We start from the raw sequence: 9,555 nt of genomic DNA on the forward strand, positions 1-9,555 counted from the left end.
TGTTTCCCAGCTCACTCAGGCCCAAACCCTTTTCTTTATCAGCATCCCTCCTCAGCATGACCTGAGGCCCTTAGTTTCCAGCTCTACCTACAGGCCCATCCTGGCTGGTTTGCTTACCATTTTGAGTTTGGAGTTTTTCTCACAGTCTCTCCAATGCACTTAAAAGTGTGATCACTCTAATTTATCTGGTATGTAGATGTTGTATGGGGGGGGTGATCAATTGAGAATATCTAGTCCACCATACTGCTCAGAGCAAATATGTCTTTATTACTGTACATAATTCTTGACCAGGAGAAAAACCTTTAATTGTATAGGTTGCTATCATCCTAAACATAGAAATATAAATGTTGCCCATACATAAAATTCTAAAATGCAGTCTTGAAAGAATGAATGAGCAAGAAATGGTTACACCTACTAGGAGCAGTGAGAAGAAATAACCTACTGAAAATGGAAACTTTAGTAGATTTAGTGGGAAAAGTCAAAGTAGTAAAAATTTCTGAGCATAGCATTTCAAGGAAAAAAATGATCCTTAATTGCAAATTATGAGACTAGTTTGTAACAAGACATATATAAAAACACTGAGTTACTTTAATCAGAAAGTGATTTTAATGGCAGTGGCCTCTAATACTGTTCAAGTTTCCTCGATTAGATACAAGGATATTTTGGCTCTTATTTACTGCTAATATCTAGGATAAAGCAGCAGTGTTTCCTGTTTCTTTGGTTTTGCCTTTCTCTAGGGTTGAGACCAGTTCTCCTCTTCCGCATCTCCACCACCACCACCAACACTGTACAGGGGCTTGAACCAAGAGCCTTGCACATGCCAAGTATGTGCTTTATTTCTGAGCTACACTACTGACCGTTAGGTAAGCTTTTAAAACCAGGCTTCAGTGACATTTCCTACTAGCTGCTTAAAAAAAAAAAAGCCTGAGTATTAAAATAGCTTTACTGTAATGTTTGACTTAATCCTTTGCACCAGTAGAATTTTCAGAGATTTTAGTCAAAACTGTTATAGGCTAAGTAGGAGAGAAACTATATAGTTTCAGCAATCATATTTTCACAAATTCTTTTAATTTGTTTTAAGTTACTGGAAGATATATTTCATCTTTCTTTCCCACTCATCATAAAAAAAATTAATATCAGATTTGACATTTCTTACCATTAGATTGAGTCACCAAGAATGCATAACATATAGTAAAATCGAAATCATAGAAGCCTGCCTCACCTTTCTGTGGCTGTTGATATGAAACCATGTTTTGATGGGAAATTTGAGAAAAGCTTGTGCTTCCTGTTGCTAAATGATAGAAAGTGGAGATCCCCTTCATTTTCAAAATTATTTCTTTTTAAAGCAAGTAATCTCAGTTATTATTCTTGCCAATGGGATAGTCTTTATTCTTACTTATTTTACCCACACAGGGCTATTATTAGGGGCACCACCAAGAGTTAATAATACTGTGTTTTTCTTCCTCTCCTGTTCCTTGTTCCTTAAATGGGTAAGGTTTTTGAATGATGTTTTATGTACAGTTAAAAAATTGTATTGTTCTTATTTACTTTGCCTAGAATACTAGAAAGCTGACACCTAAAAGATTGCATATATGGAGCTAGGCATGGTTGCCCACACCTGTAATCCCAGCTACTCAGAAGGCTGAGGCAGAAGGATTTTGAGTTTGAGGCCAATCTGGGTGAGACTTTGTTTCAAAATAGAAAATGGCTGGGGATATAGCTTAGTGGTAGAGCACCCATGTGTTCCATACCCAGTACCACACACACACACACACACACACACACACACACACACGATTGTATGTAATACTCTATTAGCAAGAGAGTTTGTATAAAAAGTGAAGTTAGAAAAGTGCTGCTTTGTTGCTGTGAGTCTAAAATAAGACTACAATGACTTCTGATTCCTGGAAAAAAAAAAGGGGAAGTGTTTTGTTTCTTTGGTCTGGTGGAGAGAGGTTGGGATTCAATACAGAAAACTTGAGTCAAGAGCAAAAACATTTGAAGGTAGCAAAGCAGAATCAAGGGAGACTGGCAGTGTCACGAATGCTCTGCCCAAAGCAGAGGACAGTGAAGACAAATGAGAGCCAAAAGGGAAGTGGAAATCGGTGCAGGGTGCACTGAATACAAAACTGAAGTTTGAGTGTGATTTGTCAGGCAGCAGAAAATTTGAGCGTGTCCCTAAGGAAGGATGTGACACTGGATAATTGAAAAAAGCAGCTCAGGGTTGTATATCGGATCATCACCAAATTCCTTAGTTGGCGCTGAATATGATTCATTCAGTATCTGTACCACACATAACCTCCAATCCCAATTTACATCAAAGTAGACTTCCCAGTGGAGACGGTATATAAGTTAAGATTTTCTGCATTTTATATCCACATTGATGGATAGAGCATAGAATGGGCATTAACAATAAAAACTGAAAAGTCATGCAGTCTGTGCACATAGTCTCTCCTTTGTCATTATAGACACCAGCTCAAATGTCTTTGGAATGGCTGCGGATGGACATTTTGGTTTGTTTGTTATTTTAGTACTAGGGATCGAACTCAGGACCTTGTGCTTACGAGGTAGGCATTGACACCACTGAGCTAAAGCCCAGGCCTGGACGTGGTTTTAGTAAAACATCTTTCATGTTATATATGCAGGGTGAAAGGAACCCCAGGTTGAGATGGTCGGTGCCTCATTAGTGGGCCATTGACAGAGGGATAGGCTGGAAGCATCTTGGGGACAGTCACCTTATCACAGCTGTCTCTGCACACCTGGTGTGCAGCAAAGGGCCTTATAGTAGAAAATGGTCTCACACTCCAATCTCAGCAGACAGCAGGACATACTTCTACCTTCACTGTACGGGTTGTTTTCATTGATAACTATCTACCACTCAGAACAAACCAAAAATACGTTTTGTGGTCTTAATAGATTTTTATGGCGTTTTCCCCCTTTCATGTGCTTACAGGAAATACTGTGATGGGCCTTGCTACAAAATTGCTTTGTTCTCAACCTTGTCCCAGATGTCCTGCTAGCCACACAGCCCAGCATGTGCGGCACAGAAGTGCCATGGGCTTCAGGCACGGGGTCACTCCTTAGTTGCTCTTCTGGTCATACAGTAGGGTGGGCTCAGCTGTGAGCAAATATCACCGCAAACGTGAGCTCTGGGAAAGGTGTTCTGAGTTGAGGGGTGAATTCACTCCGCAGGGCTGACATTACGAACCACACAAACCAGGTGACTTGAAACAAGTTGATTCTCACAGCTCTACAGGCTAAGTCAGAAATCAAGGTGAGGGCCATGGTTCCTGAAAAGGCACCAGGGACAAATCTTTCCTTGTTTCCTTGCTTTGATCTGTTCTGTGCCTTACATCTGCTTCTCTCTGATCTCTGCTTCTGTCTCCATGTGACCTCCTTTCCTGTGTCTCTGTAGCAAATCCTCTCTCTCAAGATACCAGTCATCAGATTTAGGACACACTCTAAACCAATATGACCACATCTTGATTACATCTGCAAAGACTTTCTTTTCTAAATAAAGTCACATTCAAGAGTATAGGAGGTTAGGAATGGAGCATGTCTTTTGGGGCACAGTCCAACCCATTGTACAGGGGAGGTGTTTGCATAGCTCAAGAAAGGCTTCCATAGCACTGTGGCCAGGGGTCAGCAAAGGCGCTGAGCAGAACCCTGGGCTGAGAACCTTAGAGTCCATTAGTCTCATCTCATTGTGGATTATTACTCATTATTCTTTGCTCTCACCCAGATTCCTCTGCCTGTTTCTTACAGCTTTCAGGTCTTTTTGCTTCTGATTTCTCTTCCTAGCAATTGATACAGTGTAGGCACTGACCATCTCCTATCTCTCCTGGGGCTTTCTGGGAGAAACCAGTAGATTCCAGAAAAGGTGGGTCTCTCAGAGTCAACTTCTCTCCATAGGAACTATGCATTATAGGGCTGGGGATTTAGCTCAGGTGTACTGTACCTACTTTGAAATGGCATGGTCCTGAGTTCAATGCCCTGTACCAAAAAAAAAAAACAAAAACAAAAAACTATGCATTACAGTATCTGTAGGGAGAGATTTTCCAAAATGCTCGCTTATTTGGGTTCTGTAGTCACAATCTAGCTAAGCAGAGAATGTCTCCAAGACCAAACAGAAGGTAGACATTTGAGCCTGAGGTGAATCAGATACCACATAGCAGGACAGTGCATTCAGTAACCAAGGTTAGACAAAGACTAGAGTGAGAGAATCCTGGGAGAGCACTGCTTCCTTACCGTTGGTTGATAAGAAGGTCTGAGTCTTTGAGGTTAGCCAGTCATTGGATGGCCACACACCTCCCTGCACTAGGACCTGTTTAGCAGCATACAGCACTAGGAAACAATTTCCCTAACTTCATAGTGACAAGAAATGACAAACTTTTTTTTTTCGTACTGTGGATAGATCTCAGGTCCTTGTGCTTGCAAGGCAGGTGGTAGCACCACTAAGCTAAATTCCTGGCCCTAGAAATGACAAACATTTTGTTTCAAAACTTTAAAAAAACAGCCTATGTATGTGAACACTCATCAGGTAATATGATTTTTGTTTGTTGTTTTTTTATTGAATTTATTGGTACATTCTAGGTAGACAGTACAGTTATATTCATTACTGGGATCTTGTACCTTTACATGACAGGTCTTGGTTCTCATTTTTCCCCTTGTCCCCACCCCCCCCTTACAGGTAATATGATTAATTTCATCTAAGTGAGAATGCTTTTTTTTTTTTTTTTTGAGTCGGGGTCTTGCTCAATTGCCCAGGCTAGCTTTGAACTTTCAGTTCTCCGCCTTAGCCTCCTGAGTAGCTGGAATTACAGGCAAGTATCACACCATTCTTGGTTTGAAAATGCTTCGTAAATTTTTTTTAAAGTTTCTCCTAAGCTGAATCATTTTACCTGAGGCTTGGCCCTAGCCCTAAGGATCCTGTTATGTTCTTTAGTGCCTTTGAGTCTGTGCCTAGATTTTCCCTCCACCTGGATTGTTCCAGAGCACCAGACTTTCCCACCTGACATTAGATTATTCTAACCCATCCTTCAAGGGAAACCCAGCCCTCATTTCCTTGCCAAGACCTCCTCTGCCTCTTCACAGAGATTCTTTTCTTTGGTGAGGCTTTGGTACTCGACCAGTCCGTTAGTCCAGCAATTCTCAATAAAGGCTGATTCTTCATCAAGAAGGGCACTTGATAATGTTGGGGAACATTTTTAGTTTAATAGTGGAGAACATGTGCTACCAATAGCCATGGTAGTCCAGGGAAGCTGCTAGGCCTCCTATGGGCACAGAGGAACCCCCATCATGAAATTACAAAGGCCCTTCTATGTCCATAGAGGATGGATTCTGGGACCCTCCTCAGGCTACAGTCAGGATGCCCAAGTTTGTTGTATAAATTGGTATGATGTTTGCATATAACCTGTGCACATCCTCCCATGTGCTTTAACACATTCACGGCAGGGCTGTAATTTGTATGTCTCACTGCTAGGCAGCTTGAACTGCCAGTGGTACGTGCATGCCTGTCCCACAGGGCCACTTTTTATTAATTTTATTAGTAGAAAGACTATCTACTACCAGTGATACAAGCCACCCAATTGGACAGTCATGTTCAAGTTAAATCATCTCTAGACTACTTATAATACCTAATATATATGACACCTAATACAATATAAATGCTGTGTAAATAATTGTTACTCTGTTGTTTATAGAAGAATACAAGACACAGTACCAGGCACTTTGCGGGGGGATATTTTCCATCCATAGTTGGTTGTATCAGTGGATATAGAATCTTTGGATGTGGAGGGTCCACATGGGTACACATCCAGCTCCAAATATCAATGGCACTGAGGTTGGAAAACCTTGGTTTTGTCTAACATTTACTATGTGATTGTAACTATTTGTGTAAAATCCTATCTCTGCTCATTCAGAGGCAGAAACTGTTCATCTCCTGATCATATCCTCAGCCCAGGACAGGGTATAAAATAGCACTTTTTTGAAATACAACTAAGAAAATTTTTTTGCTTTGATCCTTGCAGTTATTTACGATCTTAGGCGAGACTCAGAGAAAGTGACTTGATTTTCTGTAATAATCTAACATTGTTTTTAAATGCACAGTTGTGCTGAGATTATTGATTAAATCAGTAACAGTGACAAGTGCTCCCCTTCGGTTTCTCTGTGAGCATCGTGGGGTGCACACATTCTTACTGAGGACTAGCAGGGTTGTTTTGCTCGTCTCTACAGCCCTCTGTCAAGTTTTCAGTGTTGCTAGAGTGCTAGATTTTACCACATACATTCTAGTAATCCTATCTTCATTAAAGTCCCTGCTCAAGATGCTAACAGCTGTCTGTTGAGCTATTCTAAGCAATTTACGCGCATTGATTTCGTTCTCACAATATCATTATCAGGTAGATGAGATTATTGGCCCCATTTTACATATAAGGAAATTGAAGCACTCAGAGGTTAGATAATCAGCTTGAGGTTACACAGCTAATAATATCAGAACAGCCTGGCTTCCAGCTGATGACTCCAACCTGCCTGTGGTAAAAGGCTTAGGTTCTTTCTCAGACCATCCATCAAAATAAACTCTATATCATGATTGTTTTTGGTACTGGGGATTGAACTCGGGTTCTTGCGCTTGCAAAGCAGGCCACCGAACCGCTGAGCTAAATCCCCAGTCCTATATCATGATTAAAGACATGACTATAACAAATACAACTTTACAACTTTAGGGAAAATATAGGAAAATGCTTTTTCAGTCTCAAGATAGGGAAGAATTTCTTAAACAAGGTTGGCAAAGTACAAATTATGAAGGGGAAATCAATAATTTTGAGTACATGAAAGTAAAAATATCTGTAGGTCTTAAAACATATATACAGGATTAAAAGACATTTGTTAGGCTGGGAGAATAGGACTTAATACAAAGAGCATAATAAAGCTAAAACAAATCAAAAAGAAAAAACTACACAATAGGAAAATGGGGAATGGAAGCAAAAAGGGGGAAAACCTCATAGCCAATAATTATATGAAATAATGCTCCATTTCACTCAGTAGACACGGAAATTAAAGTTAAAATAAGCATGATATGTATTTCCCCCCTCCTCACACATCAGATTGGCAAAAAACAGAGTGTCTCACAACGCTGATGTTGGCAGGATATAAAGAAATGGGAAACTCCCACCCCCACCACCTCTGGGGCTATGTTAATGAAAAGCTGGGCTGTAATTAGTAGGGCTGAATCTATGTGTGCCCTTGTCACCTCTGCAAATAACCATACTCTGTTTTAGCTCATAGAGGAAACAGATTGTATAACACAGACTGGGGTGTCCACTGATGCTGCAGAGAAGCAGCCAAGCCAGGAGGTCCTGGCCTGTACTGTCCCTGGGTTTCCAGGCTCTCTGGCACATGCTATCTGTCTGCACATCTGTGCCTTCCTCTGTGGTGAGGATCTGTACCCACATGCTTGTGATCTAGTCTCAGCACCTCCGGGCCACTTCCTGAAAGTACAGACCTCTGTCTCCCCACTAGGGCCAGAGAAGGCAAAAATAGCCTTGGCAGATCTATGCCAAGTTTAAACCTGGCCTGAGAAGGAAATGTGCTGGGCTTGCTGCCCACTATTTTCTCAGTACTCCAACAGCATGTGGGAGAGTGGAGGCTGGATCTAACTACCACTGCCAGAGGGAGCTGCTGCTTTCCTTAACCTCTCCTGGACAGCGCCTAGTTTAGGGGGAAGTGAAATTGGCAGCCCTTACTTCTTGTTCAAGTGGGCAACAAGCAGCCTAAGCCTTGGCATAATCCTTTTGGGTACCTGCCAGAGTCATGGTTGCTGAGTCATTTACTGTGGGGGAATCCAGTTGAGGTTTCTCTAAATCAGATACTGTAAAGGAACTGTATGGTGGTTCTTTTCTTTTCTTTTTTTGTTTGTTTTTTGGTGGTTCTTTTCTTAAGGGAGACAACTGAGTAATAAGTTTTCTAGTTGAAATAATGTCTCCAGGAATTAAGACAGAAGTTTGGGGGCCTCCACCAAATATGAACTTGTCTGATAATTGAGTGGGTCCCACCATGGTTTTTGAGCAACAGTTGGGGCCTCCCTACTGATCCCTGTCCTGGGCAGAGGCGCTGTTTGCCTGGGTCTGAAAACAGATTCTTAATTTCCATGGTCCAGGATCATCTTTTTATTAAGCGCACAGGGCATTTGCACTTGGCAGTATCCTCAGAGGATTTCTTCTTTGACAGGTTGCTGTCCTATACCTTAAAGATTTGTGGCTCAATGCTCTAATGTTTGAAAAGGGTCCGAGGAGCCCCTCGGCAGTGTGTTGGTAGGTTCTGTTGTTTTGTTCATGTAGACAATCAGAGAACAAGGCTCTTGAGCAGTGCTGGCTCATTCCCTACAAAAATGCCCACCCTAAGCTGAGGTTTAAGTTTATACCCTCAGCTTCTACCACAGCTTCCAGGGAAGAGTGGGCATTTGAGATCACCCTAGCATCGTGTATGGGACAAGAGTTGAAGATATTGTCTTCTTTGACACTCAACATTAGGATTTAGTTTTCTTTGAAAATACCAGGAAAATATTTCTCTTGAAATCTTGCATGCTTTCTTAGAGATTTGGGAGTAGAGAGGATGCTTGTAGTTGTATAAAGAGCATGCTTTGGGCAGGGTGTGGTGGAACATGCCTGTAATTCCAGCACCTGGGAGACTGAGGCAGAAGGATTGCCATGAGTTTGAGGTCAGCCTGGGCTACATAGTGAATTCAAGACCAGCCTGGGCTCCATAGTTCAAGGCCAGCCTGGACTACATAGCAAGACCTTATCTCAAAGAAACAAACAAAGCATGGTTTAGGGCCCAGAGGTCTTGGGCTTCTGCCCTGACTCAACCATTTGCTGAGTAAACTTGGCAGCTTAGCCACCCTATCTCAATCCCAGTGACCTCATCTTAATTTTCCCTGGGACACTTTGATATGACATATCATATATATTGTAGGTGTTAAACAAATGTCAGTTATTAGAAAATCCATTTTGATGCCAAGGAATTCAAAACTAGAACTGGTATTTCAACATAGTGAGAATTTTAATCTAGCTTTCTCAGACAATATTCCTTTTTCTTCTATGAGTTATGATCATGCATTTAAATTTTATTTCAACAAAGCCATTTTGTGTATGTTTTACTATTCTAGGCTGCTTCAAACAGGGAATAAATTAAGTGGGGCAACAGGTTCCAACTACTTTGTGCCATTATTTTTGTTTGTTGTTGATTTTTGAGACAGGATCTCACATGTAGTCTAGGCTAGCCTTGAATTCACCAGGTAGCCCAGGCTGCCCTTGAACTTGTGATCTGGAGTGCTGGGATAACAGATGTGTGTGTACCACCACCCCTGCTAATTTTTGCCATACTTACGTACTTGGTGCCAACACCCAGATTGTAAATCCGGTATGACCATTGGATGGCTGTGTCCCTGGGGTAGTTGCTGTGAGAGATATTTGTTGGGAGGTGGGTGCTTGGGTGGTTTGGTTGCGCTTTTCCTCTCTTGTTCTTTGTTTTTTTGTTTGTTTTTAAGACAGGGTCTCA

This window comes from Fukomys damarensis, unplaced genomic scaffold (assembly GCF_012274545.1).
Source record: "Fukomys damarensis isolate Sample0158 unplaced genomic scaffold, DMR_v1.0_HiC HiC_scaffold_14, whole genome shotgun sequence".
Lineage (NCBI taxonomy): Eukaryota > Metazoa > Chordata > Mammalia > Rodentia > Bathyergidae > Fukomys > Fukomys damarensis.